Genomic DNA, 13,897 nt, shown 5'->3' with positions numbered 1-13,897 from the left:
ACTTGAAGCCTACAGTTTAATGCAATATCCTGCAAATTTATCTGATGGAAAGGTATATCAAGTGACCTTGTTAAAAGCAGAGATTGCCAAATTGTCTCCTGGAATTTCAACTCAATTTGTTAGAAAGGTCTTAGAAAACTACATTTTTCTTAAGCACCTCAAGCTGCTATTACCAGGCATGTGTGGAAACCCTAGTCTAGTGGACTTCTGAGTAACTTATAGTTAAAATAAAAAACATAATTACTTTAACTAGAGGAACTCCATTTACAATAAACTGTCTGAGGGAAAGCAAATTAAAAGCAGAGAGTTGTTCCTTTTTAAAATATTGTCTTACTATAGTGTCTATAGACAAATACATTGTTCATTTTAAATAACCAATTTACTAGAAGATTTTACAAATTATATCATTCTCATTCTAATCTACTAAAAAGATTCTTGCTGAAACTACTGAGCTAAAAATATTTCTGTTCTTGTTGTTGTTTAGGCACTAAGTCTTGTCCAACTCTCTGTGACCACATGGACTGTAGCCCACCAGACTTATCTATCCATGGGATTTCCCAGGCAAGAATACTGAAGTATGTTGCCATTTCCTTCTCCAAAATATTTATACCTGGTGCTAATATTTGAGAACATAACCAAAGGCCCAGACTGTTACCCAGGACCAAACCTAAAAGCGCCTATAGAACCCAGGGTCTCCTCATTAAAAAAGTTTTGATTCCTAGCAAGTCACATTATTTATCTTCTTGAATGTATAAAAAACAAAATCTACCTAAGATAAGTTATCAAGGGCCCTACACCAGGTTGGGGAGAGCAACTCCAACAGCTTTACCTTTGTAATGATGGTAGTGGTAGTACAGTTGACATGGCAGATATACCTGTGTGCACCCATATTCATGGCTTCCGTGGTGGCTCAGTGGTAAAGAATCTGCCTGCCAATGCAGGAGACACAAGAGAGGTGAGTTCAGTCCCTGGGTTGGGAATATCCCCTGAAGAAGCAAAGGACAACCTACTCCAGTGTTCTTGCCTGGGAAATCCCATGGACAGAGGAGCCTGGCAGTCTACGGTCTATGGGGTCACAAAAGAGGTGGACAGGACTTAGCAACTAAACAAGAACAACCCATATACATACGTACTTAGAGTCTACATAATTTCTTTGTAATGCTAGCTGCCTGGTCATGCAAAATATGATACTTTATTAAGAAATTGATAATTATTATTCTGCCACACTGAAAAATAAGTTTGATGACTTTTTTCTGTTTTCCCTTTATTTTGTTATTTTATTTAAATTTTTTATTTTATATTGGACATTTTTCTTTTTAAGGGAAAAAGAAAAAGAAAAAAACAGCTCATGTTATCTTTAACTGTTGTCTAGTTACCAAACAAATTTTTATAAGACATTTAACATCTTACATGAAGGAAATGGTCTAAAGCAATAGACCATGTCTTAGTTTTATGCTGCATGGTCAGCAACTAATATAGCCGTTTAGGAATAATTATTTTAACAGGTGAAAGATATTTGTCTTGTAGATCATCTTATAACCCAGAATCATAGGAATTAGAACTCCAATCCTCTACAATAAAGTTTAACATTATAGTGTAAAAGCATTTTTAGTTTATTCAGCTTCCCTGGTGGCTCAGACGGTAAAGCGTCTGCCCACAATGAGGGAGACCCGGGGTTCAATCCCTGGGTTGGCAAGATCTCCTGGAGAAGGAAATGGCAACCCACTCCAGTACACTTGCCTGGAAAATTCCACGGACTGAGAGGCCTGGTAGGCTACAGTACATAGGGTCACAGAGAGTCGGACATGACTGAGTGACTTCACTTTCACTTTCACTTTAGTTTATTCAGGAAATCTATGCAAAACACGGAGAAGGCAATGGCACCCCACTCCAGTACTCTTGCCTGGAAAATCCCATGGGCGGAGGAGCCTGCTAGGCTACAGTCCATGGGGCTGCTAAGAGTCTGACACGACCGAGTGAGTTCACTTTCACTTTTCCCTTTCATGCATTGGAGAAGGAAATGGCAACCTACTCCAGTGTTCTTGCCTGGAGAATCCCAGGGACAGAGGAGCCTGGTGGGCTTCCGTCTATGGGGTCGCACAGAGTTGGACACGACTGATGCGACTTAGCAGCAGCAGCAGCATGCAAAACAAGTTTTTAATTTCTTCTACTAAACTATGTTTTAAAATTTCTAGTTAGTTGAAAATAAACAAATGTATTCAGTTCAGTTGCTCAGTCATATCCGACTTTGCAACCCAATGAACTGCAGTATGCCAGGACTCCCTGTCCATCACCAACTCCTGGAGTTTACCCAAACTCATGTCCATTGAGTTGGTGATGCCATTCAACCATCTCATCCTCTGTCATCCCCTTCTCCTCCTGCCCCCAATCTTTCCCAGCATCAGGGTCTTTTCAAATGAGTCAGCTCTTCGCATGAGGTGGCCAAAGTATTGGAGTTTCAGCTTCAACATCAGTCCTTCCTGTGAACACCCAGGACTGATCTCCCTTAGGATGGACTGGTTGGATCTCCTTGCAGTCCAAGGGGCTCTCAAGAGTCTTCTCCAACACCACAGTTTAAAAGCATCAGTTATTCTGCGCTCAGCTTTCTTTATAGTCCAACTCTCACATCCATACATGACTACTGGAAAAACCATAGCCTTGACTAGACAGACTTTTGTTGACAAAGTAATGTCTCTGCTTTTTAATATGCTGTCTAGGTTGGTCAAAATAGGCAAAATAATGCATCAGTAAACTTTAATGCTTTTCATATTTGTTTCTTGGTAGTGAAGCACCCAAATTCCTTATCAATATTGTTATAAAGGAGAGGAAAATCTATTTAGAAACAAGGCAATTTTGAAACAGTTTTACTTTACTGTTACTCAGACTAACAGTACAAAGAAAGAAAATTCCTTGCTTATAATGAAGAAAATAAATAAGTGAAATTTACCAGCTGGAGAATCTACAACATTAAATAAAACAATTTAAATATAGTATTTTGCTCCTTGAAGAGCTGCAACTAAATTTATAAATTACAATTCCCCTAGATTTCAAGAGAGTCATAATAAGATTCAGTAAATATTTTTAAAGCTAAACAGTGTATTTTTTCATGCTTTCTTGATTTTTAAATTGGCCAATAACAATATTGTCTTAATTTTCCTGCAAATATCAAAATGTCAACATTTCTCCCTTAATAATTATTTCTCCTGAAACGGTTTTAACTCTTTTACTTGAAATTTATTTTAGAAAGAAGCACATAGTAAGTTAGCTAAGCTGAATATTATTTAATTCTAAAATGAGTAATTTTTATATTTTTCCATGGAAAATTAAATGCTGAATACATTTGAAGAATTGAACATTTAATATTTTACTCTGTGATTATACTTTTAAGAAGAAACGTGCTGTAGAAAGAAGTAGGTATAAGCTATAACAGTGAGAGCTCAGGGATACCAATATCAATATGACCTTACATAATAAAAATATTTACAGCCATGAAAATAGTGAAGTCTCCAAGAGAATAAGTAATTACTTTCAGGAGGAAAAAGTAATTGGGGCTCTTCTTTATACTTCCCAATTGGGGAGAGGAGAACAAATGGGCAATTATAGCAATCACTACCAGAGAAGAGCACAGTATTAAAGGGACTCGGAAACCTTAACCATGAGTTATTTCTACTGGGTCATCAACATAAACTAACACAAATGCTAACCAAAGATGAGTGGAATCTAAAAGGGACAATAGACGACAGAAAGCACACAGAGCGATTACAGCCTCAGAAACGCGTGCAACCAGAGAGTGCAGCTTGTCTCACTAAACATACTACGTAAATCCTTTTGATTTAGAAGCTTTGACTGATAATGATCTTGAAAAATCAATGGGAGGACAGAGGAATTTAATGTAAAGTACAAGTATACTTGAATGGACTATAGTAGGTGCTATTTGTGTTTGGCTTATAGTTCCCCAGCATTTAAGTTCACTGCTTCTTGGAAGATGATAGTGTCTCACTACAAGTACTTTACTCTCTTCCTGAGAACTTTCCCTACTGCCATGAGGAGGATTTGCTGCATGCAGAGCAAGTCAGAATTCCAAAGATAAATGCTTTTAAATGAATTTGAAACCCTCTGCCAATGACAAAAGATGTTATTACACAGTCCAACTTTGGATATTTTGGACAACTCTGGAGCAAGTCTGACGTATGTTTTACTTTCCCATAGAAGCAACCTACTCATTAATGCACCAATTTTGGCCTATTTTCCTTCCCTGTTCTACTCTCCCATTCCCACAGTGATACTCTTAGGATCACCTAGCAAATGAAATCTGTCTCCTTAAATTTTTGACACAAGGTATACCTTTTAGGGGATTCAATTTAAGAATCCATGCACACCCTAATGTGTTAGTCACTCAGTTATGTCTGACTCTTTCCAACCCCATAGAATTCAGCCTGCTAGGCTCCTCTGTCCATGGAATTCTCCAAAAAGGATACCGGAGTGAGTAGCCATTTCCTTCTCCAGGGGATCTTCCCAAGTAAGGGATTAAACCCATTTCTCCTGAATTGCAAGCATATTCTTTATAGTCTGAGCAACCTGGGAAGCCCCATTTTATTTTTACTCCATGTATTTTTTTAAATAATAAAATTAACATTAGAAGGACTGATACTGAAGCTGAGACTCCAATACTTTGGCCACCTGGTATGAAGAATTGACTCATTGGAAAAGACCTGGATTCTAGAAAAGGTGGAAGGCAGGAGGAGAAGGGGTCAACAGAGGATAAGATGGTTGGATGGCATAACCAACTCCAGGAACATGAGTATGAGCAAACTCCTGGAGTTGGTGATGGCCAGGGAAGCCTGACCTGCTGCAGTCGATGGGGTCACAAAGAGTCAGACATGACTGAATGATTGAACTGAACTGAACATCCATAAACATACTACGTGGATTTTACTAGCCTGGTAAAATTTTGTAATAATCTCTAAAACAGCTAACAGGATAACCTGGGAATGACACCCCTGCTTGAAAAATAGAAACAATGAAAACTTACAATAACTTCCTTCAACTTTTGCCTCCCCACATTAGAGACAATCCAAAATTGGTGTTATCATTTATCTGTTTTTAAAATTATCTAAAATACATATGATTATCTTTCTGTTTTAACTTTATTAAAACAGGATCACATTATATGGAATATTCATGAAACTATTTTTTCACTAAATATTGTTAAATTCAATTCTGTTATCTAAGTAGGTCTAATCATTGATTTTCACTGCTACATGATATTCTGCTATGTAATTATATCACAATGGATTTATCTGTTCTATTAAGCACTTCTCAGGATTTAGACTATTTCCTATTGTGAATATAGTCATCTCTTGGTATCTTCAAGGGATTGGCTTCAAGGATTAACAGTAAATACAAAAAGTTACTTGTGTAAAATAGCAGAGTACTTATGCATAACTGACACACAACCTCCAGAATACTTAAGATCATTACTAGATTACTTATAAAACCCAGTACATTGTAAGTGTTAGATAAATATCTATACTTTTTTGGAACTTCCTACAATTTTTAAAACTTATTTTCTATCCAAATTTCATTGACTCTGCAGATGTGGAATCCATGGATATGAAGGGCTGACTGTACTGCTGAAGAATCATGGCATCTGGCCCCAAGACTACATGGCAAAGAGATGAGGAAACAATGGAAACAGTGAGAGGCTTTATTTTTGGGTTCCAAAATCACTGTGGATGGTGACTCCAGCCATAAAATTAAAAGACACTCCTTTGACGGAAAGTTATGACCAACCTAACAGAATATTAAAAACCAGAGACATTACTTTGCCAACAAAGGTCCATCTAGTAAAGGCTATGGCTTTTTCCAGTAGTCATGTATGGATGTGAGAGTTGGACCATAAAGAAGGCTGAACGCCGAAGAATTGATGCTTTTGATTTTTGTCTTAGAGAAGACTCTTGAGAGTCCCTTGGACTGCAATAAGATCAAACCAGTCAGTTCAGTTCAGTTTCTCAGTCGTGTCCTACTCTTTGCGACCCCATGAACTGCAGTACGCCAGGCCTCCCTGTCCATCACCAACTCCTGGAACCCACCCAAACCTATGTCCATTGTGTCGGTGATGCCATCACCCATCTCATCCTCTGTCATCCCCTTCTCCACCTACCTTCAATCTTTCCAAGCATCAGGGTCTTTTCCAATGAGTCAGCTCTCCGCATCAGGTGGCCAAAGTATTGGAGCTTCAGCTTCAACATAAGTCCCTACAATGAACACCCAGGACTGATCTCATTTAGGATGGACTGGTTGGATCTCCTTGCAGTCCAAGGGACTCTCAAGAGTCTTCTTCAACACCACAGTGCAAAAGCATCAATTCTTCGGCGCTCAGGATTCTTTATAGTCCAACTCTCAGATCCATACATGACTACTGGAAAAACCATAGACTTGATTAGACAGACCTTTGTTGGCAAAGTAATGTCGCTGCTTTTTAATATGCTTTCTAGGTTGGTAATAAATTTCCTTCCAAGGAGCAAACGTCATTTAATTTCATGGCTACAATCACCATCCACAGTGATTTAGGAGCCCAGAAAAATAAAGTCTGACACTGTTTCCACTGTTTCCCCATCTATTTCCCATGAAGTGGTGGGACTAGATGCCATGATCTTTGTTTTCTGAATGTTGGCTTTAAGCCAACTTTATCACTCTTTTCTTTCAATTTCATCAAGAACTCTTTAGTTCCTCTTCACTTTCTGCCATAAGGGTGGTGTCATCTGCATATCTGAGGTTATTGATATTTATCCCGGCAATCTTGATTCCAGCTTATGCTTCCTCCAGCCCAGCGTTTCTCATGATGTACTCTGCACCTAAGTTAAATAAGCAGGGTGACAATATACAGCCTTGATGTACTCCTTATCCTATTTGGAACCAGTTTGTTGTTCCATGTCCAGTTCTAACTGTTGCTTCGTGACCTGCATATAGGTTTCTCAAGAGGCAGGTCAGGTGGTCTGGTATTCTCATCTCTTTCAGATTTTTCCACAGTTTATTGTGATCCACACAGTCAAAGGTTTTGTCATAGTCAATAAAGCAGAAATAGATGTTTTTCTGGAACTCTCTTGCTTTTTCCATGAGCCAGCAGATGTTGGCAATCTGATCTCTGGTTCCTCTGCCTTTTCTAACATCAGCTTAAACATCTGGAAGTTCAATGTTCATATATTTTTGAAGCCTGGCTTGGAGAATTTTGAGGATTACCTTACTAGTATGTGACATGAGTGCAACTGTGTGGTAGTTTGAGCATTCTTTGGCATTACCTTTCTTTGGGATTGGAATGAAAACTGACCTTTTCCAGTCCTGTGGCCACTGCTGAGTTTTCCAAATTTGCTGGCATATTGAGTGTGGCACTTTCACAGCATCATCTTTTAGAATTTGAAATAGCTCAACTGGAATTCCATCGACTCCACTAGCTTTGTTCGTAATGATGCTTCCTAAGGCCCACCTGATCACTCCCACTCATCTCAGCTCTAGATGAGTGGGAGTGATCACACCTTCATGATTATCTGGGTCGTGAAGATCTTTTTTGTACAGTTCTTCTGCATATTCTTGCCACCTCTTCTTAATATCTTCTGCTTCTGTTAGGTCCATATGATTTCTGTCCTTTATTGTGCCCATCTTTGCATGAAATGGTCCCTTGGTATCTCTAATTTTCTTGAAGAGATCTCTAGTCTTTCCCATTCTATTGTTTTCCTCTATTTCTTTTCATTGATTGCTGAGGAAGGCTTTCTTATCTCCTTGGTATTCTTTGGAACTCTGCATTCAAATGGGTATATTTTTCCTTTTCTCCTTTGCTTTTAGCTTATATTCTTTTCACAGCTACTTGTAAGGCCTCCTCAGGCAGCCATTTTGCTTTTTTTTGCATTTCTTTTTCTTGGGGATGGTCTTGCTCCCTGTCTCCTGTACAGTGTCACGAACCTCCATCCATAGTTCATCAGGCAGTCTGTCTATCAGATCTAGACCCTTAAATGTATTTCTCACTTCCACTGTATAATTGTAAAGGATTTGATTTAGGTCATACCTGAATGGTCTAGTGGTTTTCCCCACTTTCTTCAATTTCAGTCTGAATTTGGCAATAAGGAGTTCATGATCTGAGCCATATTCCACTCCTGGTCTTGTTTTTGCTGACTGTATAGAGCTTCTCCATCTTTGGCTGCAAAGGATATAAGCAATCTGATTTCGGTGATGACCATCTGGTGATGTCTACGTGTAGAGTCTTTCCTGTGTTGTTGGAAGAGGGTGTTTTCTATGATCAGTGCGTTCTCTTGGCAGAACTCTGTTAGCCATTGCCCTGCTTCATTCTATACTCCAAGGCCAAATTTGCCTGTTACTCCAGGTGTTTCTTGACTTCCTACTTATGCATTCCAGTCTCCTATAATGAAAAGAACATCTTTTGGGGGTGTTAGTTGTTGTAGGAAACTAGTAAATCCTAAAGGAAATCAATCCTGAATATTGATTGGAAGGACTGATGCTGATACTGAAGCTCCCATACTTTGCACCTGATGCAAAGAGCTGCCTCATTGGAAAAGACCCTGATGCTGGGAAAGACTGAAGGCAGGAGGAGAAGGGGACCAGAGAGGATGAGATGGTTGGATGGCATCACTGACTCAATGGACATGAGTTTGAGCAATCTCTGGTATATGGTGAAGAATAGTGAAAAGCAGAAACATTACTTTGCCAACTAAGGTTCGTCGAGTCAAGGCTATGGTTTTTCCTGTGGTCACGTATGGATGTCAGAGTTGGACTGTGAAGAAGGCTGAGCACCGAAGAATTGATGCTTTTGAACTGTGGTGTTGGAGAAGACTCTTGAGAGTCCCTTGGACTGCAAGGAGATCCAACCAGTCCATTCTAAAGGAGATCAGTCCTGGGTGTTCTTTGGAAGGAATGATGCTAAAGCTGAAACTCCAGTACTTTGGCCACCTCATGCGAAGAGTTGACTCATTGGAAAAGACTCTGATGCTGGGAGGGACTGGGGGCAGGAGGAGAAGGGGACGACAGAGGATGAGATGGCTGGATGGCATCACTGACTTGATGGACGTGATCTGGGTGAACTCCGGGAGTTGGTGATGGACAGGGAGGCCTAGCGTGCTGCGATTCATGGGGTCACAAAGAGTCAGACACGACTGAGTGACTGAACTGAAACTGAGGGAAACCTGGCATGCTTCAGTCTATGGGGTTGCAAAGAATCGGACATGACTGAGTGACAGAACAACATAATACGGTCAACTGATCTTTGACAAAGACACTCTTTCAGTGAATAATGCTAGAACAACTGATCATCCACACACGCAAAATTAATTTAAACACAAACTATACACACTCCACAAAAAATTAACTCAAAATGGATCAGACATTTAAAGATATAATCAAAACTATAAAGCCCCTGGGAGGTAATATAGGAGAAAGCCAAGATGACTTTGGACATGTGATGACTTCTTAAATTCAACTCCAAAGGAACTATCAATTAAAAAAAAAAAAAAACCTCATTGACAATCTGGAGTTTATTAAATTAAAAACTTCAACTTTGTGAAAGACAATTTCAAAAGAATTAGAAGACAAGCCACAGACTGTGAGATAATATTTTCAAAGGACACATCTGATAAAGGACTGTTACTCAAAATATACAAAGAACTCTTAAAAATTCACTTTTACAATAGCCGAGACATTGAAGCAAACTAAATGTCCATTGACAGATGAATGGATAAGGAAGATGTGGTGTGTGTACATATATATATATATGTGTGTGTGTGTATATATATATATATATATATATGTGTGTGTGTGTATACATATATACACACAATCAAATTTTACTCAGCAGTTTAAAAGGAATAAAATAATGCTATCTGCAGCAACATGGATGGACCTAGAGATTATCATATTCAATGAAGTAAGCCAGACAAAGACAAATATCATATATTATTACTTATAAATGGAATCTAAAAAAAAGATACAACTTAATTTATATAAAAACAGAAATAGACCCACAGGCATAAAAAACAAACTTATGGTTACCAAAGGAAGGGGGTGGGGTACAAGAGGAGTTTAGGATAAACATATATAAACATTATGTATAAAATAGATAACCCTTAAGACCTACCAGATAGCACACAGAACTATACTCAACATTTTATAACAAACTACAAGGAAAATGAATCTGGTAAAGAATGTGTGTGTGTGTGTGTGTATTTATCACTCTGCTGTACAACTAAAACTAACACAACATCGTAAATCAACTATACTTCAACAAAAAACTTCACAAACCTTAGTCAAAGAAGATATACAGATGGCAAATAAGCATATGACAAGATGCTCTACATCATATGTCATTAGTAATGCAATTTAAAACAATAAGATATTACTACATTCCTATTAGAATAGCCAGATCTGGAGCACTGACATCACCAAACGCTGACAAGGATATGAAACAACAGGCACTCATACATTACTGCTAGGAATGGAAAACGGTACAGACATTTGGAAGATAGCTTAACAGTTTCTTAGAAACATAAACATACTCTTACCAGGCTTCCTGGAGAAGGCAATGGCACCCCACTCCAGTACTCTTGCCTGGAAAATCCCATGGATGGAGGAGCCTGGTAGGCTGCAGTCCATGGGGTCGCTAAGATTCGGACACGACTGAGTGACTTCACTTTGAATTTTCACTTTCATGCATTGGAGGAGGACATGGCAACCCACTCCAGTGTTCTTGCCTGGAGAATCCCATGGACAGACGAGCCTGGTGGGCTGCTGTCTATGGGGTCGCACAGAGTCGGACATGACTGAAGCGACTTAGCAGCAGCAGCAGCAGCACCAGGCTTCCTGATATTTTTCCAGAGGAGCTGAAAATTTGTATCTTTAAAATATGTGCACACAGATATACATGTTTACACACAGATATGTATAGCAGTATTGCTCCTATTTGCAAAAATTTGAAAGCAACCAAGATGTCCTTCAATAGACGACCGGATAAATAAACAGTGGTACATCCAGACAATAGAATATTATTCCACACTAAAAAAATGATTAAGAAAAGACATGGCAAATCTTAAATGCATATTTCTAAGTGAAAGAAGTCAATCTGAAAAAGGATAAATATTATATGATTCCAATTACATGGATTCAAAAAAATGTAAAACTATGGAGGTAATAAAAAGATCAGTGGTTTCCATGGATGTTTGGGGGGGAATGATGAATTGGGAGAGCATAGAGGGTTTTTTGAGCAATGAAAATAGTCTGTCCATTCTGTGATAATGGACACATGTCATTATACATTTGTCCATTATACATTTGTCCAATAGAATGTACAGTTACAAGAATTAACCTTAAAGTAAACCATAAACTTTGAGTAATTATGATATGATAATGCTGGTTCATTCTTGATTAAAAATACACCATTCTGATGAGTGATTTTGATCATGAGGGAAGCTATGCATATATATGGGCAGAGAATATATGGACAGTCTCTATACCTTCCTCACAATTTTGTATAAACCTAAAACCATTCTAAAAAATAAAGTCTTAAAATACACTGATATAAGCCAGAGAGAGAGAGAAGTTGAAATATTAAAATCAGTGGCTAATATAAGAAGTCAGCTAAAGAATAAACAGTAGAAACACAGGACAATAAAAATTAAAATGCAAATCAATTATCAGGGATAAATAAAATCAACAAAGTCAAAAGTTGTTTTTTGATGTGTTAACAATATACTTTGAAAGATTGATCAAAAACAAAAACAGAAAATATAAGAGGTATTGTGATTAAAACAGAAAAATCAAAGGTAAAAAACAGAAATTTATAAAACTTTATCACAAGAAACCTAACAAATATTTTGCTTAGCTTTTCTGAATGGTTTACTAGAAAGTATGCCAAAAAAAAAAGAGAGATAAAAGTTCAAATATCAATGAATAGGAATGAGCGATAAACTTTGACAGGTTTTTAACAGTATTTGTGGGCATAGTCATAGACCCTTTTTCTTTCTTTCTTTCTTTTTTTTTTTTTTTTAGTTTTTTGACCCTTTTTCTTATAACTATCAACATGATAAACTTACTATACTTCTAAAATTGAATAATCTTTGCATTCCTGAAATAAACCCAAACTGGTGATATATTTTTTAAATATTTTATTATTTTGCAGATATTTTATTTAAAAGCATTCCATCAACATTCATAAGCTATGTTTACCTGCACTGGGTTGTTTTGATTTTAATTCTTTTTTTGTTTTGGTAACAGACTAAGGATATATTCACTATAAACAAATGATTTAAATGTTGCCCTTTTTCTATGCTTCAGAACACTTTAATCTGAATTTACAAATTTGGGAGAATTGCCCTAAGAAGCTATCTGGGTCTTATTTACCATTTTTGCAAATAGTATACAAACCTTTTCTAGAAGTCCACTGAAAAGCTCTCTTTATGTGTCTTATAATCTCCACAAATAAAAATGGTAAAAAGGAATGAGTTCACTATAACTTATTAAACCTTGACAGAAGTCTTCACAGAAGTACAAGGATTCTCACAGGAGGGTTAAAAAAGATCAAGGTTTCTTATCAAGGCAGAGTAGAGGATAGATGCTGACTCATCAACCAGTTACAGCTACCACAGGTTAACTGCCTTTTTTTCACCTTTTAAACTTTATTTATTTAATTCCTATAGAAATTATACTTTCTTTAATCACAGTCTATTTGATTTACTAACTTTATGTAACTTTTTATGTCACATCAAATTAATATGTTGGAAAATTACAGACGTATTGCTAAGCTACCGGGAAAATCTGGTCTGAAAGCTCAGTCAGCAAGAGACAAGGAAATTAACTGGTGGAATAGAATATGTACTGTGAGAGAGGGGGTTATTAGCAAAGGCTGTTAGTGAGACAGGTATAGGAAAAAAATATAACAACAAAAAGTAGAGGGAATAGAAGAGATCAAGTAAAGGACATGCAGATGATCAGAGAGACTGGGCATATTTGGAGGCATGGTTTTAAGTTTGAGTAAAATGTTTGTATTTTGATTTTTACTGTTTCTTTGTCAAGAACTAGGACTAGAAGATGTGATTATAGATCTACTATACTCCATCAGAAACTGATGGGACCCCTGAGCTTTAAATTTCTTTCTTTTTTTTTTTTTCAAGCTTCATACATGTTACATCGCTTACCACCTTCAGTTGAGTCCAGGAACATGTCTCTGTAAAATGCATTCACATTACTTCAGCAAACTAAAAGCATACCACATGTGTTGGGCTTTACAAAAACTATAAATGGATTTGCTTCAGTTCTGGTTTGGTTTTATCATCACCTGAGTTCGGGTCAACAAAGATAAGATTTGGCTGCCAAAATGGTTTAAGACCAAAACACAATTTTTAGAATGTTTGAATTTCAGTATAATTACTGGCTTCCCTTGTAGCTCGGAGAAGGCAATGGCACCCCACTCCAATACTCTTGCCTGGAAAATCCCATGGATGGAGGAGCCTGGAAGGCTGCAGTCCATGGGGTCACTGAGGATCAGACATAACTGAGCGACTTCACTTTCACTTTTCACTTTCATGTATTGGAAAAGGAAATGGCAACCCACTCCAGTGTTCTTGCCTGGAGAATCCCAGGGACAGGGGAGCCTGGTGGGCTGCCATCTATGGGGTCACACAGAGTTGGACACGACTGAAGTGACTTAGTAGCAGCAGGTTGTAGCGCAGTCGGTAAAGAATCTGCCTGCAGTGCAGGAGACCTGGGTTCTATTCCTGTGTCGAGAAGATCCCCTGGAGAAGGAATTGGCAACCCATTCCAGTATTCTTGTCTGGAGAATACCATGGACAGATGAGCCTGGCAGGCTATAGTCCATGGGGTCGCAAGAGTCAGACACAAC

General features: G+C 37.9%; 1 pseudogene; it reads left to right on the top strand.

The window, feature by feature from the left end:
* The first annotated feature begins 862 nt into the window (after positions 1-862).
* Positions 863-13,897, top strand: part of LOC102264753 (beta-galactoside alpha-2,6-sialyltransferase 1-like) — a 35,729-nt pseudogene continuing 22,694 nt past the window's right edge.

This window comes from Bos mutus, chromosome 6 (genome assembly GCF_027580195.1).
Source record: "Bos mutus isolate GX-2022 chromosome 6, NWIPB_WYAK_1.1, whole genome shotgun sequence".
Taxonomy (NCBI): Eukaryota; Metazoa; Chordata; class Mammalia; order Artiodactyla; family Bovidae; genus Bos; species Bos mutus.
This window is presented reverse-complemented; position numbering and strand designations above follow the sequence as displayed.